We start from the raw sequence: 15,735 nt of genomic DNA, 5'->3' as shown, positions 1-15,735 counted from the left end.
GGTTCAATTAGTTCGTTTTGGTTCCTCTTCAAACTCCCTGAGCAATCAACCAAGGCCTCTTTCAACCCAATTCCACCAAGAGCAAAGGCCCAACTCAAGGCTTGAAGATCATTGGAAGAAAGTGTATAAATAGGATAGAATTCAAGTTCTTCAGGGAGCTTTCTTTTGGAATTTTCATAATAGTTTTCGGAGAGCTTTTGATATTGAGTGATCTTTAATTTCTTTGTCTTGGGGAAGGAGAATTCACTTCTCTTCCTCTCAGTTTTATTGCTTTCAATTTCAATTACAATTGTCTTGGATTTTGGGTTGGAGAATTGAAGAAATTCTGTTTCAATCTCAACCTTGGATCTCACTGCTTTATTTACTGCTTGAATTGAATTTCAGTTTCTGTTAATTGTTCTTCATCTATTTTCTTTGCAATTTACAATTCCCTTGCAATTGTTCTTGTTGGATCTAGGAAGGCATTGAGATCTAGACTTGGTTTTCTAGTCTCTGGGTCCTGAGATCTAATTTCCCAATTTTACATTCTCTGTTACTGTTTTCCATGTTCATTTACTTTTCTGCTCTGAGATCCAATTTGATCCCACTCCTCTTCTACTTCTCTGCTTGATGCAATTTACTTTTCCTTGTTTAAATTCTGCAAATCCAATCCCCAATTCCCTTTACAATTCCAGCCGTTTACATTTCTTGCACTTTAAGATTCCGCAATTTACATTTCTTGCATTCTAAGTTTCTGCTATTTAATTTCTTGTTCTTTAAGATTCAGCACTTTAATTCCCTGTTCTCGTTACTTCCATGCAATTTAATTTCTGCAAATCACAAAACACTCAACCAAATCTTGATTCGCTTGACTAAATTAACCACTAAGCTAAAATTGCTCAATCCTTCAATCCCTGTGGGATCGACCTCACTCCCGTGAGTTTTTATTACTTGATACGACCCGGTATACTTGCCGGTTAGATTTGTGTATTTTGGGAGAAATTTATTTTTCACCAAAATACTCATCAGTAGGTGGGGATTCTGTGGGGTCTACAGATCCTGAGGTGTCAAGGATATCTCATCCCTGCACCAAGTGGCGTGCAAAACGCCCCTTTCTGCCAATCCTGGCGTTAAACGCCAGGCTGCTGCCCATTTCTGGCGTTTAACGCCAGCTTCTTGCCCATTCCTGGCGTTAAACGCCAGTCTGGTGCCCATTCTTGGCGTTAAACGCCTAGAATGGTGCCAGACTGGGCGTTTAACGCCCATTCTGCTACCTTTACTGGCGTTTAAACGCCAGAACTGTCTCCTCCAGGGTGTTCTATTTTTCATTCTACTTTTCACTTTGTTTTTGCTTTTTCAATTGTTTTTGTGACTTCACATGATCATCAACCTACAGAAAACATAAAATAACAAAGGAAAATAGAAATTTAACATAGATAAGTAAAAATTGGGTTTCCTCCCAACAAGCGCTTCTTTAATGTCAATAGCTTGACAGTGGCTCTCATGGAGCCTCACAGATGTTCAGAGCAATGTTGGAACCTCCCAACACCAAACTTAGAGTTTGAATGTGGGGGTTCAACACCAAACTTAAAGTTTGGTTGTGGCCTCCCAACACCAAACTTAGAGTTTGACTGTGGGGGCTCTATTTGACTCTGTATTGAGAAAAGCTCTTCGTGCTTCCTCTCCATGGTGACAGAGGGATATCCTTGAGCTTTAAACATAAGGGAGTCTCCATTCACTTGAATGTTCAATTCTCCTCTGTCAACATCAATCACAGCTTTTGCTGTGGCTAGGAAAGGTCTGCCAAGGATGATGGATTCATCCATACACTTCCCAGTCTCTAGGATTATGAAGTCAGCAGGGATGCAATGGTCTTCAACGTTTACCAAGACATCCTCTACAAGTCTATAAGCTTGTTTCTTTGAATTGTCTGCCATCTCTAGTGAGATGAAACAAACTAAGGGTAGCGTTCAAGAAATCAAACGCTACGTTCACTCTTTGCAACTTTCTCGTGGACCTTGGCTTGGAAGCAAAGATCTTTGGCCAACCCAAAGGCTAGCGTTCAAAGAAGTGAACGCTACGTTCACTATCCTTCCATTTTTCGAAGAAGCAAAGCATGCACACCAAGAGCTAACCAAGGAAAGCTGAGCAAGCATCAAAACAAGGAGGGGTAGCGCTCAAAAATTCTAGCGTAGCGCTCCCTTTTGCAACCGTTTTCGTGCTTCAAGCCTTGGGAGGAAGGCTCAGCAAGTGTAGCGTTCACAATTTGAACGTAGCGTTCAAAGGGTGAACGCTAGGGAGGCCAATTGCAAATAAGGCGCACCAAGGCTCACCAACAAAAAGTGAACGCAACGTTCACTACTCAAAGTGGAGCGCTCCCCTGGGAGCTGACCCATGCCTCCAACCTAACATGAACCAAAGCCAACCGGACCCATCTTTCTTCAAATCCAAAAATCAAAAGGCCTACTCCAAACTTTGAAGACCAAAATAGAAAGTGTATAAATAGGATTTAGTTTGATTTGTTAAAAGACCTTTAGCTCATTTTTAGTTTTCACTTTTAATTTTCAATTGTTTTGAATTTAGGATTTGGGAATTTGGATCTGAGTTTTCTTTCTGCATTTTCTTTCTTCTGCAACTTCTACTTTCTGTTTGGATTTTTGAATCGAGATTGAAGAGCTCCATTGATTCCTGATCTGAGAATCATCTTTGCTTTTCCTTCGTATAGTTTTGGAAATTGGAGAATTAGATCTAAGTTTCTTCTAATATTTTCAATTTCATTTTCTTCTGCAATTTCTTTTCTACTTGATCAAGGGAGTAATTAAGATCTAGATCTGTTTTCTGATCTCATTGCTCTCCTTCGATCTTCAATTTCTCTTTAGGATTTCACAATTGAGTTAAATTTTCTTGCTATTTTGTTCCATGAAGAAATTTTCCATTCCTGTCTTAGCTACTGAGATCCAGATCTAAATCTGCATCTTATAGTTCTCTAATTGACTACAAATTACATTTTCTTGTTAAATTTTGAATCCCAGTACCCAAATCATGTTGTTCTTCAAAGCAATTTACATTTCTCAGCAATTTAGATTCAGCAATTTACATTTCTTACACTTTAAGTTTCTGCAATTTACTTTTCTTGCAATTTAAGTTTCGGCTCTTTTACTTTCTTGTTCTTTAAGTTTCTGCAATTTACTTCTTCAGCACCTTCAGATTCAGTCAATTTACTTTCTGCACTTTACTTTTCTGCTCAATTTACCTTCTACACTTTTACTTTCTTGCAATTTAGCTTCTGTTAATCAAAATTACTCTAATAATCAAATATTCGCTTGACTAAATTCATCACCTAACTAAAATTGCTTGATCCATCAATCCCTGTGGGATCGACCTCACTCTTGTGAGTTATTACTACTTGATGCGACCCAGTACACTTGCCAGTGAGTTTTGTGTAGAATCGTTTTTCCCTCATCAAGTTTTTGGCGCCGTTGCCGAGGATTGACTTAGATTGATAATGATTAAGTAGGGTGATAATCTAGATCAAGCATTTTCTTTTTATTTTTACTAAGCACACTAATTGTTTGAATTTTTACTTAAGCTAACACTAATCTCACTCTAGTAGTAGAGTGTTCCATTCTGGTTTCTGGTTTTGTATTTTATGTCAAGAGGAAGAGGAGGTGAGTCCACATCCTTTAACCTTGACGAGAAAACCCTCCGAAGATTGAGAAGAGAAGCAAGAGGGAAGGGAGTTATTGGTGAAGAGGAATTAGAGGAGGAAGATCAAGTAATGGATGATAACATTCTAAATCACACTGATGGTGTGGCCAACAACAATGGCCAGCCTCAGAGAAGAGTCTTGGCTTCCTACACTATCTCTAACCCAAAGAATTGTGGGAGTAGCATCCTAACCCCCAATGTCAATGCCAATAACTTTGAACTCAAGCCTCAATTGATTACCCTAGTTCAAAATAATTGCCAATATGGAGGAAGTGCTGCTGAGGATCCAAACCAACACCTCTCTATGTTTTTGACAATCTGTGACACTGTCAAAACCAATGGAGTCAATCCTGATATCTATAAGCTTCTTTTGTTCCCATTTTCACTGAGAGACAAAGCCACACATTGGTTAGAAACCTACCCTAAGGAGAGCATTACCAGCTGGGATGATTTGGTTAGCAAATTTCTAGCCAAATTCTATCCACCTCAAAGAGTCATCAAGCTAAAAACTGATGTGCAAACCTTCAGACAGCAAGGAGAGTCATTGTATGAAGATTGGGAGAGGTATAAAGCTCTAATCAGAAGGTGTCCAGAGGGAATGTTCAGTGAATGGGTGGAGTTGTAAAATTTCTATGAAGGCTTATCCTTACCTTCAAGTAAAGCTTTGGATTATTCCTCAGGAGGATCTTTGTAAATGATGAAAACTGCTCAAGAGGCACATGATCTCATAGACATGGTGGCCAACAATAAGTATTTCTACTCCTCTGAAAGGCAAGCAGCTCCAAAGAAGGGTGTGTTTGAGCTTGAAGGAGTTGATACTATATTAGCTCAGAACAAACTCATGCACCAGCAGCTCTAACAACAAATTGAAAAAATGTCAAAGAGAATGGATGGATTGCAACTTGCAGCAGTGAGCACAACCAACCAACCACCAGTGGTGTGGGGACAGCAAGAGGAAAAATATGAAGAGAAGCAGCAAGAGCAAGTGCAATACATGCAAAATCAAGGGTCTGGACCAAATGACTTCCATGGAGACACTTATAATTCATCTTGAAGAAACCACCCCAATCTGAAATGGAGAGAGAACCAAAACCAGCAACCTTGGCAAAGAAACTCAAACCAAAACAATTTTAGAAACACAAACCATCAAAACACTAACCAAAATCCATACAGAAAACCACAAAATAATCAACCCCAATCGAACTACTATCCACCCAACAACTCATCCACTAACCAAAATAACTACCATTCACCATCAACATCCCATAATCAACCACAACCACCCCAGGAATCTCAAAGGATCTCCAACTTGGAGATATTGATGGAGAAGATAATGAAACATCAAGAGCTAGCCAACAAGAACCATGAAGCTTCACTGAGGAATCTAGAGAGGCAAATTGGTCAATTATCAAAGCAAATAGTGGCTGAGAGGCCAACCAATGCATTGCCAAGTGACACCATTCCCAACCCCAAAGAGGAATGCAAAGCAGTCCAATTAAGGAGTGGAAGAACCCTGGTAAATGACAAAGAAACCAACAAGAAGCCTGTGGAGAATCATGAGGCCATCAGCAAGGAAGAAGTGACACTTAAAGACAAGCAAGATCAAGAGGAGCTAAAGGAGAAAAAGGAACAGCCACAATCTTCACAAAAGGGAAAGCAAATCATGGAGGAACTATCACAAGAACAGAGGAAGATAGTGAAGACTTACACTCCTCCTTTACCATATCCTCAAAGATTACAGAAGGAGATCAAAGACCAACAGTTCCCTAAGTTCCTAGAGGTGTTTAAGAAGCTGGAGATCAATATTCCACTTGCTGAAACTCTAGAACAAATGCCTCTATATGCAAAATTCCTCAAAGAGCTCATCAACAAGAAAAGGAGTTGAAATGAGAAGGAGACAGTAATTCTAACACAAGAATGCAGTGTTGTCATCCAAAGAGGTCTTCCTCCAAAGCTCAAAGATCCAGGAAGCTTCATCCTATCCTGCACTATAGGCAACAGAACATTGGACAAGGCTCTCTGTGACTTAGGAGCTAGCATCAATTTAATGCCCCTCTCACTAATGAAGAAGCTTGCAATAGAGGAAGTCAAGCCTACCAGGATGTCACTCCAAATGGCTGACAGATCACTCAAGATACCAAATGGAGTTGTAAAAAATTTATTAGTGAAGATTGGAGAATTCATTTTCCCTGCTGACTTTGTTATCCTGGACATGGAAGAAGAGGGACACAGTTCAATCATATTGGGACGACCTTTCTTAGCAACAGCAAGAGCCATCATTGATGTAGAGAAAGGAGAGATGACCCTCAGGGTGCATGATGAGAAGATGATCATCAATTTCTTCATGGCCATGCAGTACCCTCTAGAGAAGGAAAAGCACATGAGAGTGGAAATGATAGAAGAAGTGGAGGAGGAGCTACTGGAAGATAACAACCAAGAAGAACAAGAAGAGGAAATAGAGGTGGAACAAGAGTTCATAGAAGAGGAAGTGGTAGAGATCTCCTTTGAAAGCAAGGTAGAGGAGAAGCCAAAACAAGAGTTAAAGCCTCTCCCCCCTCATCTCAAGTATGTATTCCATGGAGAAGAAGAAGCCTTGCCAGTAATTATAAACTCCTCCTTGAACATGGAAGAAGAAACAAAGCTGATTGAAGTGTTGAAAGCTCACAAGACAACCTTGGGTTGGACAATTGATGATATCAAGGGCATAAGCCCTACCATTTGTATGCATAAAATTATATTGGAGGAAGATTCAAGGCCTGTAGTTCAACCCCAGAGAAGACTTAACCCAAACATGAAGGAGGTGGTTCAAAAAGAAGTAATGAAGCTATGGAATGCTGGGATAATCTTTCCAATCTTTGACAACTCATGGGTGAGTCCGGTTCAAGTTGTACCAAAGAAGGGAGGAATGACAGTCATCTCTAATGAGAAGAATGAGTTAATTCCCACCATGACAGTGACTGGGTGGAGGATGTGCATAGATTATAGAAGGCTGAATGATGCTACAAAGAAAGATCACTTTCCTCTCCCATTCATCGACCAGATGTTGGAAAGATTGGATGGCCATGCATATATTGCTTCCTGGACGGATATTTTGGGTACAATCAAATAGTGGTGGATCCCAAGGATCATGAAAAGACTTCCTTCACCTGTCCATTTGGAGTTTTTGCTTACAGAAGGATGCCCTTTGGGCTGTGCAATGCCCCTGCAACTTTTCAAAGGTGTATGCTTTCTATATTTTCTGACATGGTGGAAAAGTTTTTAGAAGTATTCATGGATGATTTTTCTATCTTTGGCAATTCATTTAACACTTGCTTACATCATTTAACTCTTGTTTTGAAAAGATGCCAAGAAACTAATCTGGTATTGAATTGGGAGAAATGTCATTTCATGGTTCCTGAAGGGATAGTTCTTCGACATAAGGTTTCAAGCAAAGGTATAGAAGTTAACAAAGAAAAAATAAAAATCATTGAAAAGCTTCCTATACCTGTTAATATGAAAGCAGTAAGGAGTGTTCTTGGACATGCTGGTTTTTACAGGAGGTTCATCAAAGATTTTTCAAAAATAGCAAAACCATTGAGCAATTTGCTAATGATTGATAGTCCTTTCATCTTTGATGACAATTGCAAGCATGCCTTTGAAACTTTAAAGAGAAAACTCATTACAGCACCAATCATCACACCCCCTGATTGGGAATTAACTTTTGAACTTATGTGTGATGCAAGTGACTTTGCAATTGGTGCTGTATTGGGGCAAAAGAAAAACAAACTGCATCATGTTATATACTATGCTAGCAAGGTGTTGAATGAAGCACAGAAAAATTATACCACCACAGAGAAAGAGCTCTTGGTAATTGTAAATGCATTTGATAAATTTAGACATTACTTGATTGGTTCAAAGGTTATAGTATATACTGATCATGTTTCTCTCAAGTATCTTATGTCTAAACAGGATTCAAAGCCAAGGCTTATTAGGTAGGTGTTGCTGCTACAAGAGTTTGACATTGAAGTGAGAGATAGGAAAGGGAATGAGAATCAAGTAGCAGACCACTTGTCAAGACTACCACAAGAGGATAATCAAGCTCCACACTTAGTGAATGAAAGCTTTCCAGATGAACACCTCTTACAAATCCAACAAGCTCCCTAGTTTGCAGACATTGCAAACTACAAGGTTGGAAGGAAGATTCCTCAAGAGTTCACCAAGTATCAAGTGAAGAAGCTGCTCAATGAAGCCAAGAAATTCTTATGGGATGAACCATTCTTATTCAAAAGGTGTCCGGATGGAATGATTAGGAAATGTGTTCCAGAGAGTGAGATGAGAAACATATTATGGCATTGTCATGGTTCAGCTTATGGTGGACATTTTGGGCTAGAAAGAACAGCAGCCAAAGTACTTCAAAGCGGGTTCTATTGGCCAACCATATTCAAGGATGCTAGAGAGTTTGTTCATCAATGCAATGAGTGCCAAAGAGCTGGAGGATTAACAAGAAGGAATGAAATGCCTCAGAACTACATCTTGGAGGTAGAACTCTTCGATCTTTGGGGTATATATTTTATGGGCCCCTTTCCACCTTCATATTCTTTCAAATACATACTTGTGGCAGTAGAGTATGTTTCAAAGTGGGTGGAAGCCATAGCAACAACCACATGTAATGCACAAATTGTCCTTCAATTCCTTAAGAAGCATATTTTTACTAGGTATGGAGTGCCTAAGGGTCTTATCAGTGATGGTGGTAGTCATTTCTGCAACAAACAGATGGAGAAACTACTTCACAAATATGGGATAATGCATAAAGTAGCTACACCATACCATCCACAGACCAATGGCCAAGCAGAGCTTGCAAATAGGGAGTTGAAGAGGATTTTGGAGAAGACAGTAGGGAGTACAAGAAAGGATTGGGCCAAAAAACTAGAAGATGCTCTCTGGGCGTATAGAACAGCATTCAAAACTCCTATTGGAAAATCTCCTTTTCAGTTGTTGTATGGCAAGTCTTGTCACCTTCCTATAGAGCTTGAGTACAAAGCTTTCTGGGCTACTAAACTCCTCAACCTTGATTCTCAAGCAGCAGGAGAGAAGAGGTTGTTGCAATTAAATGAGTTGGATGAGTTTAGACTGGAAGCCTATGAAAATGCTAAGATATACAAGGAAAAAGCTAAGAGATGGCATGAAAAAAGGATCTCAAAGAAGGAGTTCAAACCAGGACAGCAAGTACTCTTGTATAACTCCAGACTCAAAGTTTTCCCTGGCAAACTCAAGTCTAAATGGACTGGTCCCTACTTGGTGACAAAGGTTCTTCCTTATGGAAGCCTTGAACTGCTAGATGAAGCAACAAAGAAAAATTTCACAGCAAATGGTCACAGGGCAAAGCATTACTTGGGAGGCCATTAGGACAAAGAGAAGGAGATTCAGAAATTTAGCTGAGCAAGAATGAAGGAGGTCAAGCTAGTGACATTAAAAGAGCGCTTGTTGGGAGGCAACCCAACCAAAGGTAGTTTTCTTCTCTTAACTTTTTTAATAAGAAGGTTAAGTAGTTTTATCTATATTGCAAGGAGCTAAGTTTGGTGTTGCACACCAAAACAATTTAAGGGTGAATGAAGGATGCTAAGTTTAGTGTTCCACCAAAAATCTCATTTAAAAACACATTTCAACCCTCTGCATAACTGGGTACTAGCTCCAAGCAATCAGGAAAACCACTAAACCACTGTCTATTTTCTAGTTCTTAGCTATATTACTTGCAACAAAAGCACAAGGTTTCATGTAACTGAAGTAGCATAGACAGTAGCAAAGGACTAAGTTTGGTGTTCCCCACCAAAGTAAGTTCAAGAAACTACAATAGTTCATGCATACTAACCAATTGTCTAAGTGCTTGGAAAAACAAGCAACTTCTAATAATTATGCAGAAAAGACACTTAACCTCTTACAAGAATCATCACCAAAGGAAATACAAAAGTAAAAGATGATAATGACAAAAGGAAAGCTGTAAGACACTCCTGAGAGGTTGTATTGTCACAAAATTCACTATGCCTTGAAATGTTCTATATGAGAAGTTGCTGTTTGCCTTTATGTTTAGTTCAAATAATGCAAATTTTCATGTCTGCACTAGTTTAAATGCTTGTCCTCAACTTTGTTTGCCTTAAACTCATGTTTTATTTCCTTTTTGCATCAATAAGAGAAAATGTTTGAAAAAAAAAGTGATTGTCCAATGTGGTAGGAATTAGAATGAAGACTTGTGGTGGTGATTGCTTGATTAAGATGATAAGCTCAATAATAAAAGCTGCATAATAGAGTGTTCTTTGTGGTGTGAACTTGGTTGCTATCATAAAACCTTTTATAAATGAAATTCCCTAGAAAATGAAGCAAAGTAAGAAAGAGAAAAAAATAAAAGCTAAGAATTGGCAAAAAAACAAACAATAAGGCTAGACACCAATAGCTTGGACCTTAGGACATATGTCTATGGTGCTTTTTGTACTAGGATATGCTTGGACAATTAGGTTCTGAGGAGTCTTTTAAAACTTGGTAACTTGGATTAACTAATCCGGGATTACCAACCGAAAGTTCATTATCAAGAGCAACCTAGCTACAAAGCATTTAGTGATCTAAAGAGATACTGGGCATCAATGTTCCTAAGAGGATTTGTGAGCCAAGTGTCTGTAGTGAAGAAGTGTTGAGCAAAATTGAGCCAAAAGGCTGCTACAACACTTGACACTGAGTTATCATTGAGAAATAAGCTTTCTAAGCAAAAGAAAGAAGGAAAAACCAAAAAGGGATCAATCAAAAAGCAAGGCATTATGAGAGCAACTCTAGTGAATCCTCAAGGAAGCATTTCTTATCTATTAGCAAAGAATAAGTGAGCTGCATTTTTGCCTGCATAAAACCCCATAGTCCTAATTCTATTATCTGCTAAATAAGGACATGTATGCTTCTCTGTTTCATTTCATTTCTTCTCATGTTTAATGCTTGCTTGGGGACAAGCAAGGTTTAAGTTTGGTGTTGTGATGACAAGTCATCTTGTGCTAGTTTTACAAGCATTTTTCATTAGTTTCATTAGGTTTTATGCATTTTCTTGCACAATAAGTAAGTAATTGGAGTGGATTTTCATGATTATGTTGAATCAATCAAACATCATTTATTTTACACAAAATCATAGGTTTTATGTTAGAATTAATTGATTTTATAAATGATGCAAGATCTTGTGATTTTGGTGAGACTTTGATGTATTTGTTTGGTTGATGAATAGGTAAAAAGATAAAGGAAAAGAAGGAGGAAGCACAAATTGAGCTCAAACAGAGGAAAGAAAGATTTTTGGACACACTTTGAAGTTTGAGCACGCTTTGAATCTTAGGCCACGCTTTGAAAAGCGTGGCCCATGACAATAAAGCGTTGCACTCGAAGAAGGAACCAACACACCAAGAAGGCTGGGCGCACTCAAAGCAAAACAAGGCAAAGTAGCGTTCTAAGGAGTGAACGCTACGTTCACAAGCCCTACCTTTTTCGTGGATGGCCAGCAAGGGAGCTAGGCAACAAGGAACATTCACTTTGTAGTGCATTAAAAGAAGCCAAGCATTCATGAAGCAAACCAAGGGTAGCGTTCAAGAATTCAAACGCTACGTTCACTCTTGGCAACTTTCTCGTGGACCTTGGCTTGGAAGCAAAGATCTCTGGCCAACCCAAAGGCTAGCGTTCAAAGAAGTGAACGCTACGTTCACTATCCTTCCCTTTTTTGAAGAAGCAAAGCATGCACACCAAGAGCTAACCAAGGAAAGCTGAGCGAGCATCAAGACAAGGAGGGGTAGCGCTCAAAAATTCGAGCGTAGCACTCCCTTTTGCCAACGTTTTCGTGCTTCAAGCCTTGGGAGGAAGGCTCAGCAAGTTTAGCGTTCACAATTTGAACGTAGCGTTGAAAGAGTGAATGCTAGGGAGGCTAATTGCAAACAAGGCACACCAAGGCTCACCGACAAAAAGTGAACGCAACGTTCACTACTCAAAGTGGAGCGCTCCCTTGGGAGCTGACCCATGCCTCCAACCCAACTTGAACCAAAGCCAACCGGACCCATCTTTCTTCAAATCCAAAAATCAAAAGGCCCACTCCAAACTTTGAAGACCAAAATAGAAAGTGTATAAATAGGATTCAGTTTGATTTGTGAAAAGACCTTTAGCTCATTTTTAGTTTTCACTTTTAATTTTCAATTGTTTTGAATTTGGGATTTGGGAATTTGGATCTGAGTTTTCTTTCTGCATTTTCTTTCTTCTGCAACTTCTACTTTCTATTTGGATTTTTTAATTGAGATTGAAGAGCTCCATTGATTCCTGATCTGAGAATCATCTTTGCTTTTCCTTCATATAGTTTTGGGAATTGGAGAATTAGATCTAAGTTTCTTCTACTGTTTTTAATTTCATTTTCTTCTACAATTTCTTTTCTACTTAATCAAGTGAGTAATTGAGATCTAGATTTGTTTTCTGATCTCATTGCTCTCCTTCGATCTTCAATTTCTCTTTAGGGTTTCACAATTGAGTTAAGTTTTCTTGCTATTTCGTTCCTTGAAGAAATTTTCCATTTCTGTCTTAGCTACTGAGATCCAGATCTAAATCTGCATCTTACAGTTCTCAAATTGACTACAAATTAAATTTTCTTGTTAAATTTTGAATCCCAGTACCCAAATCCTGTTGTTCTTCAAAGTGATTTACATTTCTCAGCAATTTAGATTCAGCAATTTACATTTCTTGCACTTTAAGTTTCTACAATTTACTTTTCTTGCAATTTAAGTTTCAGCTCTTTTACTTTCTTGTTCTTTAAGTTTCTGCAATTTACTTCTTCAGCACCTTTAGATTCAGTCAATTTACTTTCTGCACTTTACTTTTCTGCTCAATTTACCTTCTACACTTTTACTTTCTTGCAATTTAGCTTCTGTTAATCAAAATCATTCAAATCATCAAATATTCGCTTGAATAAATTCATCACCTAACTAAAATTGCTCGATCCATCAATCCCTGTGGGATCGACCTCACTCTTGTGAGTTATTACTACTTGATGCGACCCAGTACACTTGCCAGTGAATTTTGTGTGGAATCATTTTTCCCTCATCAACTGGTAGTGGCGCGCAAGCTAGCTTTGGTACCGAAGAAGTCAGTAAGATACAATATTGCATTAGTTGTTACTTGAATTAAAATAAATTGGTAACCTCTATGTTGTAGTTATACTTGATAGATTTTTTGACTCCATGTATTATTTGTTCATAGGAGCTTCCCAAGGACCCTATGGCTTCTCAAGAGACATTAGCAGTGCCAAATACAGAAGTAAATGCATCTGTGCATCAAGAGTTTGGGCTAGGTGATTCAAGATTGATTAATGGCCATGAGACTCCCATCCCACCGTATGGAAGTCATCAGTGGCTATTACAGGTATAAATAATAAAAGATGAATAATTGCATTGTTGAAACTTAGTACTTTGGTAAGTTTTAATGCACATATTAACAAAGCAATATAACAAAAGAACAAACAACCACTAAATTGAATATATACTTTGAAAAATAGTATATTTAAACTTACGATTGGCATATTGTTGCGGGACAGCTGGCTCATTGAATTTATACTTAGAAAATTGAATGTTTCTAAAGGAAGGTGTTTGACCGAAGTTCTTGTCGGATAATAAATTCTTAAGGTAATTTACCAAATTGTTAATGACACTCTTACGCTCTGTCATCAATGTGCCCTTTTTGAAAGAGTCCAGATATCTTACAATCTCATGAAGTAAATCAACCACTATGAGAAACCAATGGCTATTGAGATAAATTGGCACAAAAATCTACAACAACAGTCGGAAAATAACCTTAACTAAAAACAGCCATGAAATATTATTATACGAATTAAATGAAAGTTCAATAAAATTAACGAACTTGGTGTAAATTGGGAAGATCTCCCATGAAGTTATCCTTGATGTATTTCATTGTGCCAACACAGTTCTGTTTTGGGCTTAAAACAATTTGCTACGATGAATATTAAACTAAGTGAGGAATCTTATTATGTTTCTAGTCTATCTGGGAAGGTATATTAATTTTGAAGACTAAATTTTAAACTGCAAATAAACTTACAGAAAATGTCGGTGGCAGAAATAATTGGTTGCCATATTTGTTTTCTTTTGGCCCAAAATGCCCTTTGGTAAGCATCGAACAAACTAAGGTAAGGACCTATGGAGTACAGACAATCATGGTTATTCTGCACCAATCTAAATTTGATAATTTTACAAGGATAATAAATAAATAATGCAAAACTAATTCTTACATCACCAATTATTGGCTTGCCGGGCATTATAGTGAGAAGAGTCTTGCATGTGCCACTACAATGATTGTTTCGAACAAGCACTTCCCTAAAATCATAAAATCAGAATATTATGCTATAGTGGTAGAAAAGGTTATAAAAAAATTATATGACAAATTAACAATAAAATGAGAAATAAGTTAATTTCACTTACTCTTGATCCAAATTGTTTCCAAAGATGTAAGCAACAATGGCCAATACTTTATCATAAAATTTCAAGCTAGGCTAGTTGATGAATCCATATTTGACGATATATTTTGGTTTGATTTGAGTGGATTTCATCACATTGATGCACGAAAACTTGTCTCTCAACAATTCTCCCTCGGCAAGTATACCGAATTGTCGTCAAGTAAAAACTCACAATAGAGTGAGGTCGAATCCCACAGGGATTGATTGGTCAATCAACTTTAATTAGAGGAATGTTCTAGTTGAGCTAAGCAGAATTTGATTTGAGAATTGCAGAAAATTAAATGGCGGGAAAGTAAATAACAGAAAGTGTAAATGCTGGAATTAAAGAGCAAAATGTAAATGGCAGAAAGTAAATTGCAGAATCTTAAATGGGGATTTGGGGAAATGAACATAAAAGTAAATGGCAGAAAGTAAAGAGAATGGGTAAGAGTAGAAATGGGAAATTCATTGGGCTCAGGAGATGTTGTATTCTCCGGATCAAGTTCATCTTCATCTCTTCCTCAATCAATGCATTCATTGATCTCCTTGGCAATCTTAAGTGATTGAATTCCAATTCCTTGGTAATTCAATCTCTCAAATCTTGATCAATAGCCAATTCCTTGGTCTAATTGCTCATGAGAAGAGATGAAGAGTGGTCACTGATTATACCACATGTATTCCTAAATCAAAGTGTTGGTAGGATTATATGTCACTATATCTATCCAAACCCCAATTTGGTCCAACATGAGAAAGCATTTCTAGCATGATTTCTTCATTCCTCTTCCAAGGTTCCGAAGAGATCCAAGTATGAATAGCTTCTTTTCCAAGACAACTACCCAATTTGATGAAGATTGAAAGCTTTCTAGTAAAATCAAGAGAAAAGAAAGAAGAAGAATAATGAAAACTATTATTGATCCATCAAATTACAACAGAGCTCCCTAACCCAATGAAAGGGGTTTAGTTGTTCATAGCTCTGGGAATGGAAAGCAAAGATGGAGAATACATTCTGAAAGTAAAACTAGAAGTTGCAGAGAAAGTAAAATTATACAGAGAGTAGTTCTCCCAATGCCAAAAGCTCCCAATCTAGTTCAAAACTACTCCTATATATACTACTCTTCTGATCTTCTAGTTGGCTCTTCAAGTCTTTGGATATGGGCCTTTGGATCTTGAGTTTGAAGCAGTTTGGAATCTTCAGTGGGCTCAGCTTTACTTGCAGAGAAAGTGTGAAGTAGGCATGGACTTTAGCTAGGACGTTAGTGGTGTTAACGTTAAGTGAAAATGTGGGTTCGAGAACGTTAGTGACGATCACCTTTTTCACTAACGTTCCTAGCCCAAGATGGTTCACGTTAACTTCAACGTTAGTGGCACTAACGTGACCACTAACGTTGCCTCTTAGTCCATCGCAAGCGTTATTGGCGTTTACCTTTGCCAATAACGTTGCTCTTAGCCCCCCTTTTCTCACGTTAGAGTCCACGTTAGTATAACTAACGTGGCTCTTAACGTGGGCATGCCTTAGCCTCGAGAGCGTTAGTGACACTTACCTTTGTCACTAACGCTCCAAACGCCCC

This window comes from Arachis hypogaea, chromosome 15 (genome assembly GCF_003086295.3).
Source record: "Arachis hypogaea cultivar Tifrunner chromosome 15, arahy.Tifrunner.gnm2.J5K5, whole genome shotgun sequence".
Taxonomy (NCBI): domain Eukaryota; kingdom Viridiplantae; phylum Streptophyta; class Magnoliopsida; order Fabales; family Fabaceae; genus Arachis; species Arachis hypogaea.
The sequence above is the reverse complement of the archived record's forward strand: the minus strand, read 5'-3'. Positions refer to the sequence as shown.